A 22,712-nucleotide genomic window follows, 5' to 3' on the forward strand; every position below is an offset into this window, starting at 1 on the left:
GTCAAGTGACGTTGATTACTGGGATCCGGATGATTGAAGTGGAATGCAACTGTTTTAATAAAAATGAAACTGAATCAACAAAGCCTTCTTGACTAGTAACCGTCCACAGAGTTCAATGAAGATTCTATAGTTGGCACAACTGATAACAAGAAAACAGCTACTGCCATCTAGCGTAATGGTGAGATGGTACAATAATACATTTGAAGACAGTTGTATTTTCCTATGTCAATTAATATTTTATTGTATTGGAGTACTTCGTTACTTCTAATCTTTATATACTTTCTTCTAATCGTGTAATAGTGAATTAAATCGCACTCGAGTTTTGATTTTCTCTAGATAAATCAAAACCTCTAGTGAGATTACTGTTGACAAAACAATTAACTGTAACAACAAATGGAGTTGAGAACAATAATTGTACGCATTCAAAATAAACTATTTAAAATATAATTTATTTTTGGGTATGAAATATAATTTACAAAACAAGACCTGAAACATTAGTACTCACCTAACGCATTAAACAGCAGCATGTCGACTGACATGCTTAGTCTGTGGCGGAAACACACAGACAAATCTAATGAGACGGAGTTGAGAATAAAAACTGATAATAGACTTTGACTTCAATATGTCGCTGTAGAAATCCAGGTAAAAATTACACTAACGTACTTTTTATTCCTCTAAACTGTGTTAATAAAAAAATAAAACAGTACATATAATACGTAATTATATCTTAATTCCTCCAACTTATATAGGCCTACAATAAAATGCATTTTGGAAAAGGGACGAGGCATGAGAATCAACAAATTTGTTGCAATGGGTATATACCCGGTGACAGTGGAACTTACTTACTTACAAATGGCTTTTAAGGAACCCGAAGGTTCATTGCCGCCCTCACATAAGCCCGCCATCGGTCCCTATCCTGTGCAATATTAATCCAGTCTCTATCATCATGCCCCACTTCCCTTAGATCCATTTTAATATTATCCTCCCATCTACGTCTCGGCCTCCCTAAAGGTCTTTTTACCTCCGGTCTCCCAACTAACACTCTATATTCATTTCTGGATTCGCCCAAACGTGCTACATGCCCTGCCCATCTCAAATGTCGTGATATTAAGTTCCTAATTATGTCAGGTGAAGAATACAATGCGTGCAGTTCTGTGTTGTGTAACTTTCTCCATTCTCCTGTAACTTCATCCCGCTTAGCCCCAAATATTTTCTAAGCACCTTATTCTCAAACACCCTTAACTTATGTTCCTCTCTCAGAGTGAGAGTCCAAGTTTCACAACCATACAGAACAACCGGTAATATAACTGTTTTATAAATTCTAAGTTTCAGATTTTTAGACAGCAGACTGGATGATAAGAGCTTCTCAACCGAATAATAACACGCATTTCCCATATTTATTCTGCGTTTAATTTCTTCCCGAGTGTCATTTATATTTGTTACTGTTGCTCCAAGATATTTGAATTTTTCGACCTCTTCGAAGGATAAATTTCCAATTTTTATATTTCCATTTCGTACAATATTCTGGTCACTAGACATAATCATATACTTTGTCTTTTCGGGATTTACTTTCAAACCGATCGCTTTACTTGCTTCAAGTAAAATTTCCGTGTTTTCCCTAATCGTTTGTGTATTTTCTCCTAACATATTCACGTCATCAGCATATACAAGAAGCTGATGTAACCCGTTCAATTCCAAACCCTGCCTGTTATCCTGAACATTCCTAATGGCATATTCTAAAGCGAAGTTAAAAAGTAAAGGTGATAGTGCATCACCCTGCCTTAGCCCGCAGTGAATTGGAAAAGGATCAGATAGAAACTGACCTATACGGACTCTGCTTTATGTTTCACTGAGACACATTTTAATTAATCGAACTAGTTTCTTGGGAATACCAAATTCAATAAGAATATCATATAATAATTCCCTCTTAACCGAGTCATATGCCTTTTTGAAATCTATGAATAACTGATGTACTGTACCCTTATACTCCCATTTTTTCTCCATTATCTGTCGAATACAAAAAATCTGATCAATAGTCGATCTATTACGCCGAAAACCGCACTGATGATCCCCAATAATTTCATCTACGTACGGAGTTAATCTTCTCAAAAGAATATTGGACAAAATTTTGTACGACGACAACAAAAGTGATATTCCTCGAAAGTTACCACAGTTGGTTTTGTTCCCCTTTTTAAAAATAGGTACGATTATGGACTCCTTCCATTGTTCTGGTACAATTTCCTTTTCCCAAATAGCAAGTACAAGTTTATAAATTTCGCTATATAATGCACTTCCACCCTCTTGTATTAATTCTGCTGGAATTTGATCAATACCTGGAGACTTGTACTTTTTCAGAGTATGATAATATGTTCATATCTGCACAAGTACCTTTCAATATTACACTCATTTCGCTGTCAACTCACTCACTGCACTGGAACTACGACACATTTCACTGATTCTATCCTGATTTCACTAACACTTCAAAAACATTTCACTGTTCAAATACTTTACACTGCCACTATAAACTATAAAGCTTCATTGACAGGAACACGTTTCACTTACACTACACATTTCACTGGCACAGCACACTTCACTGACACAACATAATTCTTCACTGATACAACACTTCAATAACAACATATCATTTACACCCTTTAAATACTGTGTATAATTACCGTCTATTAGTAAAGTCCTTAAGCCTATATATAAATACATATTTGGTTGTTGGTAAAGCCTTTAGTAGGTCTGCAGGTAAAGCATTCCCGTCCCTGATAGTACGATTGAGAAAAGAAAACTTTCCAGTGTCCGTCCTCTGCCTTCTTTCCCTCAATTTATATGAGTGGTCGTTCCTTGAAGAGTAATTTGGCGGCTGCAGCCTATTTTTTATTTCCCTCCAGGCAGGCTCCCCTCTGTATGTTTCGAACAGTGCGCATAATCGAATTCGCGTTCTCCTGTCCGTGGGTGTTGCTACCATTCGTAACAAACGAGCATTATTTTGAATAATTATGCGTGGGGTAACAAGGCCAGTAATAATGTAGCCTGTAATGACTTTCACAGAATGACGTTACCCTCAAACTCGGAGAAATAAATCGATAGGGAATGAAATGGTCGATTTATGTTACAACTGGTCAAAGATTGGCTGCAAAAGAGTGACAAATGAATCATTTAACGAGTTATATTTGAAGAAAGATCATATTCTATAGACGAAAAATTGTAAAAGTAGCGTAAATTGTAAAAATAGCAACATTCAAGTTGCAGAAACCTGCAAAAAATTATGATCATTAATCCACTCGTTTAGACGATTGAAGAATTTTCTACCCTTTTCCATGAAAAAACATATTAGTGCAAACACTCGTGATGCCCCACTTCGATTACTGTGATATTCTGCTTACTGACTTAAGCGTTACTTCGGCGCAGAGACTACAGCGTGTTCATAATATGTGCGTCCGTTTCGTCTGCAATATTCGCCGGGCTGATCACGTAACACCATCCTTCGAAATGTTGTCCTGGCTCTGTCTAGAAGATCGTAGGAAAATCCACTGCCTTTCCCTTTTCTTTCACATATTGCATTTCTCCACTCCTGTTTATCTTGCGTCTCGTTTTCAAAATTTATCCATCCATCATAACCTAGACACACGATCACAACACTCCTCAATATTATCCATTCCCTCCCACCGAACATCCTCATATTCATCTTCTTTCACTGTGGCTGTTCCTCGACTTCGGAATTCCCTACCGAATAATGTCAGGGACTGTCAGACATCAAACCAATTTAAGAATAGGCTAACGAGATATTTTTCTAACAATTCTTGTTAACAATAATAGCTCTTTCAGGTTTCTCAATGTTTGATGGTTATATATATCACAGATAAATATCTAAATTATCTCAGTATTATTATTATTAATATTATTATTATTATTATTATTATTATTTTGGTAGAGCAGCTGGCTACGGACTGAAAGGTCCGGGGTTCGATCCCAGGTGGTGACAGCATATTTTCTCGTTGCCAAACTTTCAGAACGGCCCCGAGGTTCACTCAGCCTCCTATAAAATTGAGTACCGGGTCTTTCCCGGGGGTAAAAGGCGGCCAGAGCGTGGTGCCGACAACACCACCTCATTCTAGTGCTGAGGTCATGGAAAGCATGGAGCTCTACCTCCGTGCCCCCCAAATGCCTTCATGGCATGTTACGGGGATACCTTCACCTTTTTAACTTTTTATTATTATTATTATTATTATTATTATTATTATTATTATTATTATTATTGTTGTTATTATTATTATTATTATTATCATTATTATCATTATTATTATTATAACTATTTCTTACCAGTGTTTATTATTGTCACGCTAACATTAGTTATCCAAATTTCATTATTTACTTTCATGTTGTTTTATGATCTAGATATTAATGTACTGTAATAACTATGTAAGCAAATGTATTTAATTAGAATTAGAGTCTGGCTGGGCGGAAGAGAAGGCCTACTGGCCTTAGCTCTGCCAGGTTAAATAAATAAATTATTATTAAATAAATTATTATTATTATTGTTATTATTATTGTTGTTATTGTTATTATTATTATTGTTATTATTGTTATTATTATTATTATTATTATTATTATTATTATTATTATTATTATTATTATTATTATTCTAGTGTACATAGTGTACAGACCTTATGTTTTCTTCTGCCAAACTTGACCAAACAAGAGTCGCGTGAGTAGACAAAAGTACTTCGCTTGCTAGACGCAAGCATGTCATCCGCTAGAGTAAAAACTCCAGTAATACTTAACCTTGTAACCTCCAGGAACAATGTGCGGTCCCAAGTGATAGTTGAAGCCGTAACATGAACAATAACCACATCAACAGCAGGTGAAATAAATATGTGGGTAAGCACTAACCAACAGTGAACCAAATATAAAAACAGTTACTCCCAGCCGTCTAAAATAAAATCTCAAAGAACACAAACACTTGTTCTTACCGTAACAATTTTTCATCGGCGTATAAATAATAGCATTTGCTTTGCAGTACTACTTCTGTGTAAATGATTTCAACATTGCGGGTAGGTTTTGATCTGGCAAGTGGATGTTTGCGTGACACAGTCGCTTCACGATATGCTGCAGTTGTGTGGGGTTAAAATATTATTTCTTTAATCTGAATGTAAAACAAAAAATATTATCGGCTATCTCATCAACCTCATCTTCACGGAAAAGCAAATTAGACACGGAGGCTATTTTGTCATTCTAGGGTAGTTCAACTACATCAGCCGTGGCGAGACCGTGACTCGCGAGACCTGTGCATTTCGCTTGCTTCTAACCTCCGCCAACCCCCACCCTCTCACTCACTGGAGTCAAACTCCGTTCCATTTGTATTTGTCTCTGACCTGCAAGTGGCGTATATCTCTCTCGAAACCATGTACGAAAGTTCCAAGTAGGATGGGAGGACGCATTTTTTTGCTGTCAATATGATGAGAATATTAAATGTATGATTTGTTCACAAGTATTATGAGGAAAAACGGTTGTATAACATAAAACGGCATTATACTACATGTTACTGATTTAACATTAAAAGGTTAAGTGTTATTGTTATCATCATCATCATTATCATCATCTCTGTACGTCGATCCTTTTTCAGCAGATGTACGAATAACACGGTTAGCTCTACAATTTGAACTCACTGATTTACTATGTGATGTCAAATGAAAGCTAAATGAAGGACTTGAGTGTACCTCGTTTTACCGTGACAACGCTTTTAGTTTCTTTAGCACTCTGATTGTTATATTATTTATCTCTTTGTTTTATGAAGTATTTTAGATAAGGGCACAAATAGCCATAGTAGCTGACGCGCCCTTTTTAAACAACATTACTACTACTGCTGCTGCTGCTGCTACTACTATTACCACTGCTGCGACTACCACTGCTACTACTACCACTACCACTACTACTACTGAAAGGACTTGACAAATGTTGAACTTTCAAATCTTTGCCAAAAAATAAATATCCGAAGCTTCGTTCTTTCACTTGCTCTGTTATAGCCATGTTCGCTAAAATTTACGTTTGTGAAAAATTATTTTCAACAATTAAAATAGTAAAAACCAAATTTAGACCACGACTGACAGATAAATACCTTCGTGATCAACTACGACTGGCAGTAAGTGACATAATTCCTGGTTTTGAAACTTTGTCGCAGATACATTCTTAAGACAGTTAATTTTAGGTTGTGATATTGTTCATTTATTGTTCATTTCTTTCTTCGTTACACGTACTAAACATAGTTTGTAGCCTGGTACTGTATAAAATTATATTTAAGTGCTTGACGTAAGGAAAATGAAATCCGTTAATAAGTCAGACAGTTGCTTCACTTCCCCTTCGGGTGTCAGCCTCCCTGCATAGGCGTTATGCATGTTGCAGGTTACACAGTGGCTCGGCGTACGATTACATTTTCGCCACCGCTGAACTACATCTTTACACAGAGGGCCTCTGTCTAGAAGTAGATCAGGTACGTTTTCTATAGCTTGTCTTTGGAGATGAGGCCTCATTTGTAGTTATTACTAGACTTCGAAGTCATTGCGATGTCGAGAACGAAATTCAATTGGAACAAAACTTTAAATATACATTATTAGATTCCTGTCACAAAGAACTTACAATAAAAATAAGTAATTTTATTTAAAATGTGTCACAATTTCTAGGGAAAAAAACACAGCCTTAATGATGGACTAAAATGTATATAATCTTTTCGCTGTAAGAAAAATCTTAATGTAAACAATAGCACGTGACTGAAGTGAGGCTTCATTGGCCGCTGTTTGGCGCCATAGATTCTCTGTACGTGTTCCCGCCTACTGTTGTACATTCCGTGTCATGTTAAACATTTCCCGTTACTCGTCAAGTAGGCCTAACCTCACTACTATGCATTCGTTTGCTTAGGAATCATTTACTTTATAATTACTGTAATTCAGTTATTTTAAACTTAGGTATAAGGTCAATCGCTACCGGACAAAGGAGTTGTTCCTTCCAAATCGGAATCGTCAGAACTATCGTCGGCATAATTTATGACGAGACGGCCCACAACAGCGTCAGTTATCCCTTCCAGCTGGAACATGCGGTCTGATTGACTTGCTCTGAATAGATAACGTTGGATTCAACTCAATTAACTTATTATAATTATATATTTGAGACGATTTCTTTTCTCCGCTTTTGAGAGGGTTTCCACTCTTATGATTAATAACCTCACGCACATAGGATACAGAAGCCATGCTTCAGTACCACAACTAGGAAGTCAAGTGACGCCAGCTTGTCACAAGAACAGACTACTGTTGGTATTCATCCGCGTTCATAGTACATAACAAAATATAAATGTAGCTTTTCTTTTTCAAAGCGTTTTACATATGAGTGAAGTTATATGTTTCATCACATTTAGCAACTAGAATTCAATTTTTTATTTTCAAATAATACAAGATTATGGTTTCCCAATACGAACTATATTTTCCTGCGTCATGTGAGTGTTTCGGCTGGGAGCCAATCACGTGTATGACAGCAACGTGCTTATGTTTACATTAGGATTTTTCTTACAGCGAAAACAGTATAGAACTAATGATATGGTTTCGAAGTACCAGTATCAATACTATCTAACTTACTATAGGCTATGAATCAGACAAATCTGGTAATACGGCTGTTCAATATTGAGTTCTGCTTCTCACAGCCAAATTAAGAGAATGCAAAACAACAAAAATCGGTATCTTAGATTAATAACAGGCGCAACCTGGTATATGCGAAACGCCACACTGCATTCTGATTTAGAATTTCCGGAGGTAAACAAAATCCTCCGCAATAAAGTCTTATTCCATGCTTATCTTGAAGTTGGGCGGGAGGTAGAACGCTTCAGACCGCCCAACTTAAAGTCAAGCTTGAAATGAGACCTCTGTCATTGGTTGAATAGTAATTATACTTCTCTCCCCTCTGCCGGCATGTTTACTTCTCCTGTCAGACATTATGAAACGAAGTATAGTTCGACGAGAAGATCGGCTGATTTCGCATTGGAACTTGGGATTGCTGCGAGGTTTGTCTGTTTATAACTTTCTATCTATAAACCACTAGAATGTCTCGTTGATCCTGCCCACGGAACGCATGGATACGTCTTGTCTCTTAAAGTAAGTACGCCGCTGTGCATTCAAGTCGGACCATCTCTCTTCCGTAGCGCTGATTTCTTAGTTCATTAAGAGCTGCCGACCATGTCTGTGTGTTGTTCGGAGTGTTTCAGTGTTTCACAGTGTCTTTCAAGCATGAAAGTATTCTTGCAAAACGTTTATTTAACGATGATTAGGAAGATAATTATTGGTTTTGTGTCAGTGTGAAGAATATTAGATATTTAATTAGTTCAAAGATTCTTAAGAGTGTCTTACAACACAACATGCAACGATATGACTTGTCTTACCACAAAGAATAGCCTAGCATACAATAACAGGTAAGATAGATATCTTCTAAATTAATTTAGTTTGAAGAAATGTACAAAAATGTTGGTTATATGAGGGGTCAGAAGCAAAGGAGTATAAGTGCACTTAAGTTACTTGTGAGAAAATGTGGTTGAAAGTACTTAAGATTTCGTAATTTCCGTGAATTTTTTATTTCAATTTTAGTGTGTGATGTGATTAAAAGATGTATCATTCTATCACTAAAATTTTAAATGTTTTAGCTTGCCCTAGATGCACTTAAGTCATGTTCTTAGAAATGTCACTTGTACTCCTTTGCTTCTGACCATTCATATACGTATTTCTATAATGCAGTGAGGATCAAGAAAGGAGTAATGGAAGTGAAATTTTTCAATAGGTTAAATTAAGTCATTAGTAGGCTCCGTATTCCAGCTGCAGCTCGACCAAGTTGAGTCTGCGAGCCGAGAGGGGAAGTTGGAGGCAGTTCTGTAGTGAAAGGAGGCGGTAACGAGAGGAGACCAGTACAGTCTCATATGACAGCAAAGTTTCCCTACTGCGCTTCAGTTCATAAAGCGGTAACAATTTAAGACGCTTTGAAATAGACTGTACTTCTACTTCTGCTTGACAGTGAGGTTTGGCGTTCTGATTGGCAAGCGTGGGCGTAGGAGAGAAAGTTGCATGAGGGGGGAGACACCGTAACTGTTGCCTTTATCTGAAGACAAGGACAACAAATTCTTGCGCTCCGTAGTGTATTTTAAACGATGTGCACACGTTGAAATCTGAGCGTCAAGTGACCTATGTGGCAACTGTGTTTTGCCTCTACATTCCTCTACATTTCATCCTGTTATCCCCACTCGCAGACTTGACTTGGTCGAGCTGTGCCTACAAACTGGAATGAAGTTGCCCGAGTGCAATTTTTTGAATAGTTATTAAGATTAAACAATTGTTCGTATACAAAATAGTTACGCATCCTCTGCCCTCTTCCTCTAGAAAGTCAAACCGGGACGCAATTATAGTGTGTAGTTTATCGATCAATGCTCTTTCTAGTCGTATTACTTCAATAATTATATCTTTATGGCTGAGTGAGGGTTCGTTGCAGAGGTAAAATGCCTTACAGAAGACGCTCAAGCGTGTAATATTGCAGGGCGTAGTTGAGGATATTTGGGCTAATATTTCCACTGTCAATATAGACAACATTACATATAAATTGTGTAAAATAACCGTCAAAGTGACAAAAATAGTGCACTGAAAAGTAATGCAATACCAAAAGGCTCAGGAGTTTATTGAACGTAATCCAAAAAACCAGTACCATCAAAATCTGAACATTATGAAGATATTAACTCGGCGTGTAGCATGGATTTGTGTAGTCTACCATGTTATTTAGTGCTAACATCCCAATTAATAAATTATATACTCCGCAGTTGAGAGAATCCTAGAAAAGTATATACAGGGACATGATTTTATTTTTACTTCAATTTTTACTGTACCTGAATTTTTTAATGTACTTCACTCCCACCCCTTCTACTAAGGAAGTTCCAACTCCACACAGAACCAAGACCGCAGATAGTAAGCAGTACTGTGTTACTGAGTATAGTACGTTCCAGAAATATGTTCGCGTTTTCCAGTGACGAAAGAGCTTTCAGTATTGAATCATATTTTCGCACAGGTACTGTCCGTTTGCCTACGTCGCATCCCGATTTTCCCCACCTGCTTCTGCTCCCCCCTCTGTAAAAGCTGGGCTATCTTAACTCTTTTCTGAAAACATTAATTTGTCTTAGGAATTGGACGTTTACGTAATATTATACAGCTGTTTAATTTAACTTAAATAAAAGGGCCTCGTTAAGTAATTAACTGTTACGTGATTTCCTCCCTTTCTACAATCCTGCGGCATAACCACTTGGACGGACAGTAGATAGCATGTCTGAGTAATTTTATATTTTCGGGTCGGGCAGAAGTGAAGATTGAATTTACAGTACGTAGAGTAGGTACAGAATTATTTCAACATGAGTTACTAGTACGAAGGACGAAACTGGCAATTGGATTTAGATGCAATAGTCTATAGTGCGATAATATGCACAAAAGAACTGAAGCCTGTATCGAAATGAACGCCCACCATTTTCAAAATTGTGTTTAAATATTCATATTATGATTATTTTTCAATTTAACTTCTTTCTCTATATTGTACGCTAATGTGCTGTAGACAGTATAATATACACTGCATAATGAATACGTTGGCATGGATAACTCACTTCGTGAGTAAAAACACTTATTCTTAATACAGTACTGTACTTTGATTAAAGAAAAACCTAATGAAAATTATCAAACTCAAAATCGCGATATTTCCTAGTTTACGTAAATGGATGAACTACTTTTCTTCCATCCTATGCCTAGTAGAGTGATTTGTGTTTTACGCCAGTATCATCGAACTCCAGTCTTGGAGGGGGGAGCAAGCGGTGTTTCCGGTTCTCTAAAGGTATAGACAGATTAATATTAAAAATGTTAGTAAAAATAAAATGATGTCCCTGTAGAAAATTAGTGGTTTTCAGCGATGAGCGACGTGCAGTATACTAATGAAACACGAAAAAATATCAGACAATAGGAATATCTTGTACTTCATCATGCACCAATAACGTCATGTGCTAATGAAAGAATTTCTTGCAATATAAAATCATTTCAAGTGACATCCGCATATGTTCAAGTTCCCTAACTTAGGAATGCACGTTATTATTCACTGCAAAGATCACGACGAAAATGAACATCACGGTTCAAACATGTGTTTACTAGTATAGCTTCAGAATATCGGCAGTTGACTGTACTCCACGAACACGCAGCGACGACGTGTTTGTTTATATCCTTCTCCGTTGCATTACCTGTGTTCGGCGTACTTCAGGGACATCATTTTATTTTTACTTCAATTTTTATTGTACCTGAGTTTTTGAATGTACTTCAATCCCACCCCCTCTACTAGTGAACTTCAAACTGTTTTCCTCACAGAACCAAGCGTATACAGTCAAAGTTGCCTTAAGGTCGTAGTAAACACAAACAGTTTTGAGTTGGTGAGTATAGTGCTTTCCAGAAATATGTTCACGTTTTCCAGTGACGAAAGAGCTTTCGATATTTAATCATATTTTCGCACAGATACTGTCGTCCGTTTGACTACGTCGCATCCCGATTTCCCTCACCTGAAACTGTTAAAAAAAAAGTAATTAACTGTCACGTGATTTCCCCCTTTCTACCATCCTGCGACATAATCACTTGGACGGACAGTAGACAGCATGTCTTAGTAATGTTATCTGTGCGGGTCGGACAGAGGTGAAGATTGAATTTACAGTACGTAAGGTACTCTTTAATATAATAGGTATAGAATTATTTCCACATGAGTTACTAGTACGAAGGACGAAACTGGTAATTGGAATTAGATGCAATAGTCTATAGTGCGATAATATGCACAAAAGAACTGAAGCCTGTATCTAAATTAACGGCCATCATTTTCAAAAATGTGTTTAAATATCCATCCTATTATGATTATTTTTCATTTTAACTTCATTCTCTATATCGTACGCTAATGTGCTGTAGACAGTATAATATACATTGCATAATGAATACGTTGGCATGGATAACTCAGTTCGTGAGTAAAAACACTTACTGTTAATGCTGTATTGTATTTTGATTAAACAAAACTTAATGAAAATTATCACACTCAAAGTCGCGGTATTTCCTAGTTTACGTAAATGGATGAACTACTTTTCTTCCCTCCTGTACCTAGTAAAGTGATCGGTTTGTATTTTACGCCAGTACTATCGAACTCCAGTCGTGGAAGGAGGTAGCAAACGGTGTTTCCGGGTCTCAATCATTAATCCAAAGGTATAGCCAGGTTAATATTAAAAATGTTAGTAAAAATAAAATGATGTCCCTGTATATACCCAATGTGTCTTTAACTTCAGTCTTTAGGTAGCTGGAATACGAAGCCTAGTCATTAGTGTTGGAATGGAAGAGAGTAGAAGAAATGGTAATTATAGAGAATAATTACTGCGCGGTTTTTTAAATAAGGGCTCTTTATTATAGGGTGTTTTATAAGGTGAAAACGGAGTTTTGGTTTTTATTTTTCGAAAATGACGGGGACATGTTTCTTTTTTTTTATATTACTAATTTATTTAGATTTATGCGGTTGAATTTGCCGTGCGTTGTTATGATTGGTGGCTCAGTTTCAGTGGTGGGGGATTGTGATTGCTTGCTGGGTGGGGGAGTTCGATAGGTCGATAGATTGCAGTGTTCAAGGATCTGTCTTAACTACCTCTCATCCAGTGGCAGCGTGATCCTTACCTGGATTTATTTTTGCGTGCATATTCCAGATGAAATAAAGATCAAATCAAGAAGTTCTCTTCATGCTCCGGTTACACATCTTGCATATACGAAGGTTAGGTTTAGTTAGTTTAGGTTTTTATTAACCAAGTCCACGTATTCCACGTATGCCCAGTTATCAACTCACAACCAAGATGATCGTGTCGCGAGGCGCACGTGTGGTTTGTGTCATGTGCAAGGGATGTCGACTGTATTTTGTCTTTATGACTTCGATAGGAGTAGATGGTGGGTAGTGCACGGGGTGTACAATGAGTGAGGTAGTATTTATTAGATCGAAGGAAGAAGAATTTCGTGAGATCTTATTCAATCTTGGTCTGTAAACCAAAGTTTGCATCACCAAGTCATATACATCTGCCATGATGTAATCAACACCTCTTCGCAAATCGTTTGTTCCTACAGCAAGCGCAAACCTCAATTTTACAATGTTTTATCAAAAAGTCGTGTAGTGATTCTAGCGAGGTTAGTTAAAATTACACATTGGCAAATGTTTTTTCACAGCCGCAGAGAACGTTCTTCCAGGAACTAGTTTCAAATCCTTTGAAAACTCAGATGATGATGATGATGATGATGATGATGATGATCAATGTAAATTGTAGATCATTTTAATAATGACTTCCCCCTGGCAAAAAAGTATGCGTATGCCATTGATTAGATCTAATTTAATGTATAAAAGAGGCCAGTTGCACCTTCTTTGGATCAACTGGGGGATGGTATTTTATATTTTTTTTATCTTAGAGTATACACATTTCTACTGTTTTTTTTTCTCAGTGCTGTTTTCTCGCTCGACTGTCCCATTCGCAAAGAAAGCACCTCATTTTTGTAAATCCATATTGTTGACCTAGCAATAAGCCAATTACTTTGAAATCTCCACACAGTAACCAACCAGAATCATTGTAACAGACTTTTTCTATCACCAATTTTATGTTATCGTAAGTCTCCTTTAGAGAAACAATGCACTATAGCATGCATGTCAATTGATGCCCACAGGAGCAAGCGCGCGCTTTAGAGCCAAGGAGAGCCTGAGCGCTTTACAGCGGAAAGGAAAGAGAAAGACGAAAGAGGTGGTATATGCCGCTTGGTCGAGCTATATTCTGGGATGGCCAGCACTGATTCAGTATATAAAAGGAAGAGAACTTATTAAAACTGTATCCATGTTAATTTTTAGATTTGCCTTAGAAGTATAAGTTCATTATAAAAATTTTAGTTTTAATTTTAATCTTCATTTTCCACAAGTTTGATTTTTTTATTCAAAAGAAATATTTTCTCAACTTTTCGTATAGAAAAGTGAAATTTTCAGGTATAGGCCTATTTATTTAATAGCCTTACAGAATTTTTTCGTAAATTTAATATACCTTATGTACGTATTACTGAAGATAGTGTATTGAAAATTTTGAAAATATTCGCATGGAAATTGTTTGTAAGGAAATGAATTAACAAAGAAACTACTGTTACATCATAAGCAAAAGATACGTGCCCATGTGTTGTAAAATTGTCAGCTCTATAGCTTCAGCAGATTTCGAGAAAATAATTTAATATTCTGATGATAGGAAGTTGCTCACAAATATCACCTTAAAAGCATAATACGATAAGAGTTTTGTTATATCATATTAGTTAGGCTTAAAACAGATACAGTACCTATGTAACATTGCTTTGTACTGTAATATTCTTTTGGTTAGTTTATTGATTACATTTGTAACGCTAAAGATACCATCAATATAAATTCCAACTTATCATGTCATACTCAACTTCTTTCTTTGGAATACCAGTTTCTTTATGAATGATGTGTTTCATCCACTTAATACAGTATAATATAATTTATTTTTTATTGAGTTACTTCACGACGCTGTATCAACATCTAGGTTATTTAGCGTCTGAATGAAATGAAGGTGATAATGCCGGTGAAATGGGTCCGGGGTCCAGCACCGAAAGTTACCCTGCATTTGCTCGTATTGGGTTGAGGGAAAACCCCGGAAAAAACCTCAACCAGGTAACTTGCCCCGACCGGGATTCGAACCCGGGCCACCTGGTTTCGCGGCCAGACGCGCTGACCGTTACTCCACAGGTGTGAACTATAATATTATACTACTATTGAATTTAAGTGAATATTCCTTCTTAACTCTCTATTATGTTATTAAGATTTAAAACACAAGTGCAATATTAAGAAATCAGTGTTAGTACTTTTGTTTTACAGACAATATAGATAATATTAAACAGAAAGAAGCCATATAAAAATAACGACATAACATTTCACGTTCCGTTTGAAGTTGGTGCACCACTATTTTCTTAATCCAATTGGTTGCTTATTCATATACACAACCATTCGTCTTTCCATACTTAGCTCTTGCTGGCCGCGCACGACGTCAAGATCAGAAAAATGCGCTTGCTTTGACATCACTGCACTATAGAGATAGATGGGTTTATATTTCCATTGTGTAATATGACGCCTTTTAGACTTCTTTTAGAGGAGTATATAAGGAATGTCCAGTCAGAAGTTTCATAAGTATTGCAGAAAAAGTAGTTAAATCAGGAATATTATTGCAGTACTCTAGTTTCATGGGGTGGTAGGCGGTGCTGATGGTTTCCTCGACCATATGATCCTTCACAATAAAAAAAATGGAGAGGCTTGACTCATTCTTACCTTCTTATGTACAGATACGAAAATAAAATTTGGAGCTCCTTCATTCAGCGTATTCCGAATCTCACCGGTCCGGTGGCATCAATGACGTCACGTTGCAGCGAAATAAGGAACAAAACTGCTGGAAGAATCGATGGCTGTCATGGCGACTGTACAAGTTGTTGTCTGTGCTACGCTAGCAAAATTTTGCGAAATTTTCGTACTCCCATCTCGTTCAAAGAAAAGATAGCATAAACAATTTATTTCTTGAACCGGTAGTAATAACGGGTCCGTTGACATGTTCGCTCATAAGCCATTAACATATTGTTTTTACGTTGTGCTCATTACAAACAATACAGCAGAACTAAAGCAGAACACACCGCCATGACACAACAGTGCACGATGTCATTCGTCTCCTAATTCTCGCCCTATACAAGAACCAATCAGATTCACTGATGGCGGCTGATGGAGACTGCCACCACCTCTGCAAGTTGATGGCACCGGTGCGACACCGGTGGAGCATCAATGACGTCATCGGTGGAATTCGGAACACCGTGATGCCATCGGATTGCTCACCGGTGAGATTCGGAATACGCTCATTGTGTGTTTCGCTTACAACACACCGAGCGTGTGCAGTAAACAAGAGCCCCTGTCTACATGCTACTTGTGGACAGTCGTGCGAAATTTTTGCCTACATACAGGTGGACTCCCATCAAAATTGCATATCTGTACACAGATCTAGCCTCCTGTTAAAGTGGAAAACGACTTAACCTATACATTAGGGACAAGCATCCATTGTTGTCGCAGCAGTTTCATGCCCTCATCAGTAATGAACTAATTATTGGTTTTATTTTTCACATAATTTGTATATGTCTTGGAAAATGTTTTCATTTTTATCACAGAGAAATTTTGAAATTAGGTAATAAATCGGGGAAAACAAGGAAAGTTGTTAAGATATGCATTTAAAAACGCAAAACAAAAATATATGCATTTAAAAGGGAAAAACCTCGAAAATATTAATTTATGAAAAATAAAATTGGCTTGATTCGAATGTAAAAATCATATTATCCAATATTTCCCTTTTCCAATATGCCAAATCAATAAAAACATGCAATTTCATTAAAACTCGGCGTTTAGTGATGAACTTTGTAAAATTAAAATACAGGTTACGTACAGTATATTGTACAAGAACCTTGTGGAACAATAAAATTATGTGTGGCTGTATCAGACATAACACCAGATTTTCAATCTGGCTTTACTCGAGTCAATGAAGAAGATTAAGTTATAGTGATGGTTAAACACAATTTTTATTTATTATTAATCACATATATAAACTAAGTTCTTTACATTGAATTATTTTATGAATTAATACAGGAACGACGTAATTAATAATCAGTTAATACAGTAACAATTCATTAGTATATCAAATACTACATAAGAAGCATTATACATTGGCTCACTCAGGAGAATAGCATGTAAGAAGTCTATTATATTCATTTTCAAACAAGAGAAGTTTTTTCAAAACTTAACAGTCCATTTTCAGAAAATGCTACAATTATGCGTCTTTGTGATAAACGAAGATTTTTCTTCTGTAAAAATTTATACGAATCGATTGCAAAAAAAAAAAAATAATAAAAATAATCTTTAATACTTCGCCATAGAACATATTTTGTTCATTGCAGAAAACTAATTCTTTTGGCCTCTGAAGTGTATTTTCATATATTGGACATGTTAAGTTTTGAGAAAAAGAACTCCATTTAATATTGATTGTGATGTATTGAAAAAGTAACTATAGGGAAATATTTCAAGGAATAATTGTGTAAATACGTATTTATGTTTATAATTTTTTCAATAAGCAGCCATCGGTAACAGTATATGACGTAACCCACCACTGCTACACTTTGAGATCAGTAAGGTTCGGATAAAGTAACTGTAACACGATAGGTGTATAGTTTCAGAGTAAGTAAACACTTTCCCCTTCCACTAGCTATAACTCTACCTGCTAGGAAGAACGCTCTCCACGCCCTAGCTAAAACATCAGTGAATGGACAGTATAGCTGATGGGAACTACAGTCTGCGGGAAAATGCATGAACCAAGGATGCCTATCCTGATACAGCTACTTTATCCCAACCTTAGTGATCAGTAGACTTCGTTGAATTGCCACACGCAGCATGCAATCAGGTTGCCGATGTACGGTAGTATAGAGGAGGTGAGCGACAGCCCGGTCTCGTAGTATAAGCAGTTCATGTTAAGAGATGTGACCGGTCCAAATAGATAGAGAAGCTACAGCTAATGTATACCTATGTAAGCACTTGTTTTTGCACTACTGTGATTGGAATAGTCAAAGCTTAACATTTGTTCAGTGCAGACAAGAATTCAATCAAACATACTACAATGAGAGTGTTGCTGTTCCAAATAATTGCCCCTGGAATACCATTACCCCCGCAGCCAGTCTTCACCCGTTGGAGAACGTGGTTGGATGCTGTTAATTATTATGCAGAACATTACGGCAAAATAATGGAGGTAATTGATGCATTGGATAGCACAGACAGTTCCGCTGTTGCAGCTGTAAAATCATTGTTTTCTGAACAGCTATTGGAAGATATTCTGTTCATTGATTCTAATTTTAAAATCGTGTCCATCATCCTGTTAGAATCGCCTAAACTACAACTCTCAGAAGCCCTTAATATAGTGGATAAAGTATCACAAACCGTTATCCAAAATAACAATTCACTAATTTCAGAAAAAGAGAAATTTAAGTTGAGAAACATTATTACTAAAAATTCAGCCTATTCACAACTTTGTATTATATCAGGTCACGGCAAGACATCTGAAGTTGGTGTACTAAAAAGTAGTGATTTCCGTTCTTCAAATATGTACGTATTACATCGTGTGATGTTGAACGTACATTTTTCCAAAATGAAAACTGTTTAAGTGACCATCGGAGGAGATTACTTTGCAGTCGCTCAAAATGTATGTAACTCTTCACTGCAATACTGCAATGCACGTATTGAAGGATGATGTGAGTATCTTACATTAAATTTTAAGGGTTAATATATCTCACTACAAAATAACAGTGTATTTACGTGTTTGGACATTTCCTACGTCAAAGATCATTCATTATATTTCTTGAATGCAGGATACAGGTTTTATTGTAACCGCAGTATACTGCTCAGTGTTTACATTAGAGGCATACTCCATCCGTTGCACGCCCCTTTCTAATACAGTCTATACCGCATGCGCAGTAAACCTTGCGATTCTCGTGGCAATTCCACGAAGTCTAGTGATCAGTATCGGCTACCTCTCCATCCCCACTCCTCGAACCTAGACTCAAGTATTGCGGGCTGCATTCAGCAGTGATTCTGCGCTACCTATTGCTTTGAACACGCCTGCTTTAAGACATCATTTTCGTTGAACTCTGCTTTCTCGAACGGAATAGTGCTAGCATTATAACTAAACATGTCTTCCTTTTATTCGAATCCATTGTACTTGTGCGTCCGTACTGAAAAAGAAGCGCATTAATATTGAGCTTAAATATTGACAGTATTGCTGATTGTGTAGGGTCATTAAATATTTAACTTGTTTTATTTAATGACGTTAAGTTAATCTGTATTCGGTATTGTCATAATTAGGTTATCTCACTTGTATGTACTAAGAAATGGTGTTAACACTGCTATCAATTACATATGTGGGGGCCAGAAGCAAAGGTTTAAACTCTTAAAACAAACACTTAAAACTATGGAGCAAGAAAAAATTAAACTGAAGCATTGACTATTAGTGTATAATAAAATTATCCTTTTCCTTGGTTTCTATAATTCGTAGTTATGGTAACGATTATTTTTAATCATATGTTATATTGCAATGTTAAAGTTTTTAATACACTTAATTTTTTAATTCGTTTTTGAATTGTTTTTAGTGATTGGCTAAATATTTTTATTTTGCTTATTTCTGGTCACCCTTCCATAAGTGATGTTTCACTCTTGTCCTTATATTTATGTGAAATCTAATGTTTATACAAAGAGCAAATGTCTGTCAAGTAAAGTTTTTACTGTAAAACCAATCCAACTTTTTTCTTTTGTAAAAACTTATCGAAAAATTACATATTTTGTAGGGAAAACAATAATTACTCCAGAATGGTTCACTTAGATCAGTGAATTTTGGGATAGAGTTAAACATATGTGAAAGACTTCTTGTGCAATTATTGCTTTTTGTTTAAAAAGAATTGTGACAATTCGTACAGGCATTGTATTCCAGATTATTTTTTTTCTTTAGCAAAAATTGCCATTTTCTAAAATTCTCTTGAGCCTGAAATTCGCGGCAAATGGACCCGAGATTACCACTGTCATTTACATCATAATATTGGAAGTTGGTAACATTGGTCAATCGGCTTATTCCGTCCATTTTTAGTAATCAACTGTGGAGTTTGCTACAAGTGTGGAAAGGTTAGACTTCTTCCTTGAAAAACAAATGAAAATACTTCAAAATTCAGTTAGTGTAGACGTGACGTCACAGATTATTGGGATGTGGAAGATTGACTGGATATAATATCTAACTCCAATCCAAAATTCACTAATCTAACTCGATCTATTCTGGAGTAATTATTTTTTTTCCTCCAAAATACGTGATTTTTCAATAAGATTAATAACAGACAATTTGTTATATAATCCACAGTTTGGAAGATAGATTGGGATTGTAGTAAGAACTTGACTTTTCATAGGCATTTGTCATCCGTATAAACATCAAGAGTTTTCACATAAGTATCACGACAAAATTGAAACATCTCTTATGGAGGGATGTCCTTAAACTTTTGTTAAGAGCTGTACTTTAGTTACGTTTGAAAAAGCTGAAAATTTCGTAAATTCCGTTAAGTTCTAATTTAAATTTTAATGTGTTAGACTTATGTCTTTAAAACATATGTCCCTCTATCATTAAATTTTTTTGTGATTAACCTACCTTGGATGCACTTTAATGGTTTTTTTATAAATGTCACTTGAACCCCTCTGCTTCTGACCTCTCATATTTTTTTTTAATTTGCTATTACTTGTAACATTGCATATAGGCAAGTATATGCACATAAAATTTTAGCACACACCTCAAAGAGTATTATTTCGTTTGTTTTACTTCATGAGTAAATAGAAAGAAAATATCGAAATTTTTTGCAGGATCCGATTCAAGATATTAATGGTGATATTTTTTCAGCAGCACTAAGAAATGAAACTTCTTTGCTTCTTAGTCTCTGTAAATCACTTTCGCCATAGATCATGTATTCGGTTCCTGTGGATTTTATATAATATGGCAAATATAGCTATTAAGTTATCTCTTAAATAAAATAGGCCCGTTCGTTCTACGCATAGGAACCACAGTTGCATGCCGACACAGTAAGTTTCGACGCGTATGATTGTACGAATATTCGTCTTTTGAAACCATTTTGCTACATTTAGAATATAATAATTCTCCCAGCAGAAATACAACACTTAAACCATAACCTAGCAACAAGAGATAGAATGCAACTGCCAGATGTTTTGTTGTAATAACAAAGTACGCTTCATCTCTTTCTTCAATGTAATATTTATCAAAGTCTGGTGCTTTCTGGTATCTCCAAGAGTGTTTATAATCTTTAATAATCTTCTCAATTATACCTCCTTCTGTGAGGCGGCTGATAACCATGTTAAATGGTCTCAGTAATGGACTATTCTTTGTTAGATACATATTCAACAAATAGCTTACAAAACGAGAATCGACGGTACAAAGTGAATGTAATCTGCTAGGCATTGTGGTTGCTACAAAATATTCTGCGTAAATTTCTGATCTAAGTGTTGCCAGATCTCCTTTCATGATCACTCTTGTCAAACACTCTTTGTAATCTGAACAATTCTTTGCATCTCTTAATAACGCTTTCGCTATTTCGTCCTCTGTATCAAGAAAATAGTACCCATCTGCATTCCGATTGTATCCAAATTCTATTCCGGAATGGATGATCTCCTCCAAAGATCGCAACTGGTCCAATATTCCCGGATCTACTAGGAAGCTGGTAAAGAAAGCCTGAAACACAGTGCTCATTGCGATGCAGTACGAAACATAAATTATGAACAGAACCCTTGTGGCAGATGTTCGAGGTAGTTCAGAAGCGGATACTCCCATGAACACGGCCCACATATTCATGAAGCAAGCACCCACTGACCTGTAACACATGGCTTCCGTCGAATGCTGTTGTCTAGCTAATGCCCAAGTAACCAACGTAACCAACAGTAAAACCATTCCCATCAGTATCCATAGTGATTCGTCAAATATTGCTGTTATTCTACCGAGTCTGTCTAAGGGTTTTGAACAAGGAACGTACCACGTATCGCCCGTCATAAAATATGACATAGTATAATCCAACAGCATGGCAGGTTGCTCATTCAAGGGAAGAGCCCCGACTGCAACATCCGCGGCACCGAAAACAACATTTTTTATGACAGCAATCAATCTGTCGAGATAATCCCACTCACTGGGAGGTGGAGGAATAAACACGAATGAAAAGTTCAATTTCTGCGCAATAAGATGCAAGAGATGTATTTCTGGTCCTGTAAAGTTATATCGTTCGTTTTCTTCGCCAGTGTCAGTGTCCACGAGTAAAGTAAGAGCTTCTACGTCGTAAGTAGAAACTTTCACTCGTGGAATATTTAATTTAGGAGGAACTTTGGAAGGAAATAGACCATTAGTCATGGATAAATTTCCCTCAATTTCCATAATACTATCACCCAATTGAGTAGCTTCTTCGGTTATACCCCTGTAAGGAAACCACGTATAAAAATACAACTTGTTTCTTGTAGTTATTGGTTGATTTGAAACGCTTGAGTTTGATACATCACCCGGCGTCAGTATAAGGACATCCAAAATCAACGAAGAACTCCAGAGTTCCTGCAAGATAGACAACGCCACTTCTGATGACATCTGATCGCCCGTGTCTGTAATCACCACCAAAAAGCGTTTTCGAGGACGCATCGACGCTTGTGCAGTTATATCTCCTATCTGAGTGATGACGTTCAACAAGATGTCCTCTTCCTCGTCGGGCCACGTGAAGATAATATAGTTGTGATTATTCTTGTCCTCTATCGCATTTTCCAGTGTTTCAAAACCGGCACGAGAGATCACAAAACTCCAACGAGTTTGCTTGTTCAGAGTCCCTAGAATATAGTCTACCAGCATCTGTCGACCACATGCCGATGAGAGTTGCATGCCACTTCTTTCTGTCCCATAGTCATTGCTCGGCATTGATACGAGTACGGAAACGTCTGGAGTGAAATACTCACTTAATATTGCAGGAACA

At 36.5% G+C, this 22,712-nt stretch overlaps 1 protein-coding gene across 1 annotated transcript in view; it reads left to right on the plus strand.

The window, feature by feature from the left end:
• Nucleotides 1-8,125: 8,125 nt before the first annotated feature.
• The window catches only part of LOC138698528 (caspase-3-like), a 297,116-nt gene continuing 282,529 nt past the window's right edge, over nucleotides 8,126-22,712 (plus strand). Inside the window, exon 1 of the mRNA XM_069824524.1 lies at nucleotides 8,126-8,144. The gene's annotated coding sequence lies outside the window, so the exon portion shown is untranslated. The remainder of the gene's footprint in view (nucleotides 8,145-22,712) is intronic.

The sequence above is a fragment of the Periplaneta americana genome, chromosome 4 (genome assembly GCF_040183065.1).
Source record: "Periplaneta americana isolate PAMFEO1 chromosome 4, P.americana_PAMFEO1_priV1, whole genome shotgun sequence".
NCBI classification, from domain to species: Eukaryota; Metazoa; Arthropoda; class Insecta; order Blattodea; family Blattidae; genus Periplaneta; species Periplaneta americana.